The sequence below is a fragment of the Mirounga angustirostris genome, unplaced genomic scaffold (assembly GCF_029215605.1).
Source record: "Mirounga angustirostris isolate CCGP_5_RB_7025 unplaced genomic scaffold, mMirAng1.0.hap1 SCAF_1, whole genome shotgun sequence".
Taxonomy (NCBI): Eukaryota; Metazoa; Chordata; class Mammalia; order Carnivora; family Phocidae; genus Mirounga; species Mirounga angustirostris.
This window is the reverse complement of record NW_026991709.1, coordinates 185051714-185059163: the sequence shown is the minus strand read 5'-3', so window position 1 is coordinate 185059163 and position 7450 is coordinate 185051714.

The following is a 7450-nucleotide window of genomic DNA, read 5'->3' as shown; positions in this document are numbered from 1 at the left end:
GAAATTAAACCAGTAATCAAAAAACTCCCAATAAACAAAAGTCCAAGACCAGATGGCTTAACAGGGGAATTCTACCAAACATTTAAAGAAGAGTTAATATCTATTCTTCTCAAACTATTCCAAAAAATAGAAAAGGAAGTAAAACTTCCAAATTCATTCTATGAAGCCAGCATTACCCTGATACCAAAACCAGATAAAGACACCACAGAAAAAGAGAGCTACAGGCCAATATCCCTGATGATCATAGATGCAAAAATCCTCAACAAAATACTAGCAAACCAAATCCAACAATACATTACAAAAATGATTCACCACAATCAAGTAGGATTTATTCCTGGGTTGCAAAGATGGTTCAATATTCACAAATCAATCAATGTGATATACCACATTAATAAAAGAAAGGATAAAAACAATATGATAATTTCAATAGGTGCAGAAAAAGCATTTGACAAAGTACAACATCCATTCGTGATAAAAAAACCCTCGACAAAATAGGTTTAGAGGGAACATACCTCAACATAATAAGGCCACATATGAAAATCCCACAGCTAATATCGTCCTTAATGCACAAAAGTCGAGAGCTTTTCCTCTATGGTCAGGAACAAGACAAGGATGTCCACCGTCACCACTGCTGTTCAACATAGTACTAAAGTCCTAGCCACAGCAATCAGAACACAGAAGGAAATAAAAGGCATCCAAATCAGCAAGGAAGAAGTAAAACTTCCTCTATTTGCAGACAACATGATACTCCACACAGAAAACCTGAAAGACTCCACCAAAAAACTGCTGGAACTGATAAACAAATTCAGTAAAGTCATAGGATACAAAATCAATGTTCAGAAATCTGTTGCATTTCTATACACTAACAACGAAGTAGCAGAAAGAGAAACTAAGGAATCAATCTCATTTACAACTGCACCAAAAACAATAAGATACATAGAAATAAACCTAACCAAAGAGGTGAAGGATCTGTACTCTGAAAACTATAAAACACTGATGAAAGAAATAAAAGATGACACAAAGAAATGGAAAGACATTCCATGCACATGTATTGGAAGAATAAATATTGTTAAAATGTCTATATTACCCAAAGCAATCTACACATTCAATGCAATCTGTATTAAAATACCAAAGTATTTTTCACAGAGCCAGAACAAACAATCCTAAAATTTGTATGGGACCACAAAAGACCCCGAATAGCCAAAGCAATCTTGAAAAAGAAAAGCAAAGCTGGAGGCAACACAATTCCAGACTTCACATTATATTGCAAAGCTGTAGTAATCAAAACAGTATGAAACTGGCACAAAAACAGGCACATAGATCAATAGAACAGAATAGAAAACCCATAAATGAACCCACAATTATATGGTCAATTAATCTTTGACAAAGCAGGAAAAAATATCCAATGGGAAAAAAACAGTGTCTTCAACAAATGGTGTTGGGAAAACTGAACAGCAATATGCAAGAGAATGAGACGGGACTACTTTCTTACACCATACACAAAAATAAATTCAAGATGGATTACAGACCTGACCATAAAAATCGTAGAGGAGGACACAGGCACTAACTTCTTTGACATTGGCTGTAGCAACTTCTTTCTAGATATGTCTTCTGAGGCAAGAGAAACAAAAGCAAAAATAAACTATTAGGACTACATCAAAACAAAAAGCTTCTGTATAGCAAAGGAAATAACCAACAAAACTAAAAGACAACCTACTGAATGGGAGAAGATATTTGCAAGTAACATATCCAATAAAAGGTTAGTATCCAAAATATATAAAGAACCATACAACTCAACACCCAAAAAAAAATGAACAATCCTGTTAAAAAATGGGCAGAAGACATGAACAGATATTTTCCAGAGAAGACATACAAATGGCCGACACATAAAAAGATGCTCCACATCACTCATCATCATGGAAATGCAAATCAAAACTACAATGGGGGGCGCCTGGGTGGCTCAGTTGGTTAAGCGACTGCCTTCGGCTCAGGTCATGATCCCGGGGTCCTGGGATCGAGTCCCGCATCAGGCTCCCTGCTCGGCGGGGGGTCTGCTTCTCCCTCTGACCCTCTTCCCTCTCGTGCTCTCTGTCTCTCATTCTCTCTCAAATAAATAAATAAAATCTTTAAAAAAAAAAACACTACAATGGGATATCACCTCACACCTGTCAGATGGCTAAAATCAACAACACAAGAAAAAACAGGTGTTGGCAAGGATGTGGAGAAAGGGGAACCCTCTTGCACTTGGTGGAGATGTGAAGTGGTACAGCAGCTCTGAAAAACAGTATTGAGGTTCCTCAAAGAGTTAAAAGTAGAACTACCCTTTGATTCAGCAATTGCACTACTAGTTATTTACCCACAGAATATAAAAAATACTAATTCAAAGGGATACATACACCCCAAGGTGTATCACAACATTATCTACAATAGCCAAATTATGGAAACAGTCCAAGTGTCCATTGATTAATGAATGGATAAAGAAGATGTGGTGTGTATATATATATACACATATATATATATATATATAATGAATTATCACTCAACCATAAAAAAGAACGAAATCTTGTCATTTGCAAGGACATGGTTGGAGCTAGAGAGTATTATGCTAAGTGAAATAAGTCAGTCAGAGGACAGACACCATATGATTTCACTGATATATGGAATTTAAGAAACAAAACAAAGGAGAAAAGGGGGAAAAAAAAGAGACAGAGAAAGAGGCAAACCAAGAAACAGACTCTTAAAATTAAAAAAAAAAAAAAGAGGTGGAAAAGAAAAAGAAAAAAAAAAAGAAACAGACTCTTAACTATAGAGAACACACTGAAGGTTACCAGAGAGGAGGTGGGTGGGGGATGGGTGAAGTAGATGATGGGGATTAAGGAGGGCACTTGTCCTGATGAGCACCGGCTGGTACAAGGAAGTGATGAGTCTCATACTGTACACCTGAAACTAATATTACACTATATGTTTACTAACTGGAATTCAAATAAAAATTTTAGGGGCACCTGGGTGGCTCACTCGGTTAAGCATCTGCCTTCCACTCAGGTCATGATCCCAGGGTTCTGGGATCAAATCCGGAGTTGGGCTCCCTGCTCAGTGGAGAGCCTGCTTCTCCCTCTCCCTCTGCCCCTCCCCCTGGCTCGCGCTCTCACGCTCTCACTCACTCACTCTTGCTCTATCTCAGATAAATAAATAAATAATAATTAATTAATTAATTAAAAAATGACGTGCTTATCTTAGAACCTGATACCTAATGGGTGCACTGTAGCTATTATAATTACTGAGGTTTTGATTTCAAGAGCCTTAGAAGGGTGTCTGGGTCACCTGCTACCCCAACTAATTTGCTGATGTCCAAACCCCTTTAAGCAAAGAATTGTCTTACTCCACTATTGTAGATTAGGCTTAGCTACAAAATATCTAGGAAGGATAGTGACTTACTTAAATTTATGCTGAGTTAGAAATGATGCATATTAGATCATAGCAGATTCTGAAGGGCTTTCTCCCTTGAGAAAGAAAACATTTGCCTAAGCCCTTGCATTAAGCATTAAGCATTTATTGAGCACCAGTCTCGGGGCTGGAGGGGAGACAAGCCTGTGGACATTGAAAATGCTCCTCTCTCACCAGGCTCCGGCTTCTCACACTCCAGGCCCCCTGGGCTTAGGTGCACTCCTTAGGTTACAAAGGTCCTCAGATTCTGCAGCACCCCAACACTGTGACTCCCGCACAGGATCTTCCACAGAACATGTCATCATGCGTCTCAGTCCCCATACTCAGGTGTGCAAGAAATTGCTATCTCTTTGCTTTCATTAAAATCAGTTGAAATCAGTTTCCAAACGTAACCCCCTCCAAGTGAGGTAGAAATTCCATCTTAGTCACTGTTGAGCATTTACCTCTCTGGGAGTCACGTTAGAATCCAGGAGCATTTTGTGGTACCCGGAAGATAAAGAAAGGGCCCGTGGCTTCCCGTCCCCCATGGTGGTCACCAACCCCCTTGCAGTGTAGGCTGGCAGTGGTCTTCCCCACTCTCAGGAGCTCTCGGCCCTCTGTGGGTGCACAGATCTTGGCAAAGCAGAGAACCCTGGTGTCTTCAGGGTACTGTCACTATGTGTGAGCGTCCCTCCATCTCTCCCCTTCCAACCCTGTGATCCCTTTCTGAAACCAGCAGAACCCTTCCATCGCAGGGTTGGGCAAACATTTTCTGTCAAGAGCCAGATAGCCAATATTTTAGGCTTTGAGGCCCTACGACCCCTCATTGTTGTCTGAGCACTAAAGAAGCCACCGACAACACAGAAATGAACAAAATGTGATTTTCATAGAAGTTTTATATGTCACAAGCTTTTATTCTTCGTTTGATTTTTTAAAAAGCATTTATAGTGTTTAGGTTACAAAAAAAAAAAAAAAGCAGATGGCAGGCCAGATTTGTCCCATAGCCAATAGCTGGCCAAACCCTGCTCTACCCTCTTGTGGGCCTCAGAGAAATCTAGCATCCTCTCTTCAGTGAGGCCAGACCTTTGGGAAACAAGTCATTCATTCATTCATTCATTCATTTGTTTAACAAAGTCTTGTAGGGTGACCAGCAGTCCCAGATTGCCTGGAATTGGGGACTTTCTCAGGATATGGGGTTTTCAGTACTGCAATTTGGAAAATCCCCAGCAAACTAGGATAATTAATTGCCTGACCTATTAGGTGTCCGGTAATGAAGGTGCAGGAGTGAAGAAGAGAATGTCTTCATCTTTGTGAAGCTGCTGTGCTCTTCAGGAAGGCAAATGCCTTTACCCCCAGCTCTTGCTCTTGGCTTGGGATCCACACCTCTTCCCTCCTACCTCCACCCCCACTCCAGGGTGGGGATCGAGGGAAAATGCTTGGAGGAAAAAACCCACATTATCATCTCAACAGACTATCCTACGACACAGTGAAGTAGATAGTGTTTAAAAAAAAAAAAAATTCCAACTGAGTAAATTTTAAAGATCTCATTGGCTATATTCAGCGATTCATAAATCGGGCAGCATCCAATCTAGCAGATGGAAAGAAGTTCAGAGGAGCTATGCAAGGTAGGAGATTTCACAGACAGAAGGAGCAGGAACAAGGAAGTTTTACTGGGCCACAAAGCAAACTGGTTGTTGCAAGGTGAGTTTCCTTATAGAGAATGGTGGGTGTCTGTCAGGCAGACTACCTAACTAGGACTGATCAGGTGATTCCGTTTCTGGGAGAACCAACATTAACTTAGCCCAAGTTAAGCCTCATTTTGGTGACATGGGGCTTAGCATAAGCAACTCCATTTGGGGCCTGTTGTCTTATCTTTAACAGTAGTATTGGTTCTAATGGTCAAATGAAGAGCAGCGAGAATAAACAGGGAAAAGTTCCCTCCAGTACCAGATGAGTGAACCGACCCCTAACTACATACCTATCCAGGCTTCCAGAGTGGTCCAAGCACCTTTCATACCTAGAGTCCTTTTGCACTAGTACATGAAAGCATCTCCAAATCACAGTATAAAAATTGTGGACTATCTTACTTGTGAAATCCTATCTGTCCAATTCTGTGTTACATTTTGAAGCTTAATTGGATTTCATGAGAAAAGTATAAATTTGAGGCTCTTTACATGTATCATATGATCTCACTGATATGAGGAATTCTTAATCTCAGGAAATAAACTGAGGGTTGCTGGAGTGGGGGGGGTGGGAGGGATGGGGTGGCTGAGTGATAGACATTGGGGAGGGTATGTGCTATGGTGAGCACTGTGAATTGTGTAAGATTGTTGAATCACAGACCTGTACCTCTGAAACGAATAATACATTATATGTTTAAAAAAAAAAAAAAGAAGAAGAAGATAGCAGGAAGGGAAGAATAAAGGGGGCGGAAATCGGAGGAGGAGACGAACTATGAGAGACTATGGACTCTGAGAAACAAACTGAGGGTTCTAGAGGGGAGGGTGGTGGGGGGATGGGTTAGCCTGGTGATGGGTATTAAAGAGGGCAGGTACTGAAGGGAACACTGGGTGTTATACGCAAACAATAAATCATGGAACACTACATCAAAAACTAATGATATAATGTATGGTGATTAACATAATAAAATTTTAAAAATTTAAAAATAAGTAAAAAAAAATTTTTTTTGAGGCTCTTGGAAATGTAAGGTCCAGGTCAGAAAACTCTTCTCCCTCACCTTGTCCCCACCCCACCCTGTCTTTATTGTCCCCCATGATAGAGTTTGGTAAAGTAATACAGCCCCATCAGAGCCCTATGAGCCTATTTAGAGCTTTTTTTTTTTTTTAAGATTTTATTCATTTATTTGAGAGAGAAAGAGCACAAGCAGGGGGAGCTGCAGAGGAAGAGGGAGAAGCAGGCTCCCTGCTGAGCAAGGAGCCCAACACGACTCGGGGCTCACCCCAGGACTCGATCCCAGGACCCCAGGATCATGACCTGAGCTGAAGGTAGATACTTAACGACTGAGCCACCCAGGTGCCCCCTATTTAGAACTTTTATTTAATTAGGAAAGCTTCCCACTCTGGGATCACATGCCAGAGTGGTGAGTGATGCACAGACTGGATCTCAGCCCCTCTGTCAGATGGCTTTGTGCAGTGTACAACCTGCACCACCCTACAAAGCCACCCTGAGACAATTGTCTGGCCCTTCAGGAAAGAAATCAGACCTTTTGTCTGAAGTTGAAGAAATAAAAGGGAGGGTGAATCTAATTGCATCAGACAGCTTAGGCCCCATCATATCATATGTTCAGGGTAACTGGGATCCAAACTACTTGTTTCTGACCCCAGCGCAGTAACCTGCTTCAAAAGGAAGTGATTTCTGTCTCCCAGTCACTTGTGTTCTTGACAACTGGCTGTTTCTTGCCTAGTGTGTCTTCCTGTGGTTCTACTTACAGAATGTGCCTGCAAGGGATGGGCTGAAGCCCAGGCTGGGGAAGCTTTTGAAAGCCAGCCAGGCGGAAACTTGAAGACAAAAGGTCTTCAGACAGATATTATTTGCAGCTCTGGGTTAAGCAGCTGCTAGGGCTGGGGGAGGATAATAAAGAGTGCACCCTAATTCAAGCTTCAAAGAGGGACTTGTTTGGTTTGGTTGGGGGGGGAGTGGAAGCCGCCCCCAGAATAAGTGCTTTCATACATCCACCATTCCCCTCCCCCAGCTGAGGATTGTTAATCAGGTCCCCTCGGTGAAGTCCCCTAAATGAGCAGCCCCGAAACCTTGCCTGACAGCTGGTAGTCAGGTTGCCATGTCAACAGGAAGAGACCCTATGGGATTTTGTTTACTCATCACCATGTTCTCTGTCTGAATAGCTCTTAGCAGTGGGAGAAGCTTAGAAACCTGATCTGTGACCCCCGGACTACTTCTCCAGGCGATGAAATTATTTTGACCCCTGTAGGGAAGACTGGGAGCCTGCAAAGGGGAGAGTGAAGAGGGATGGAGGCTTCACATGAAGCATTCTATTTCCCTGACAGGG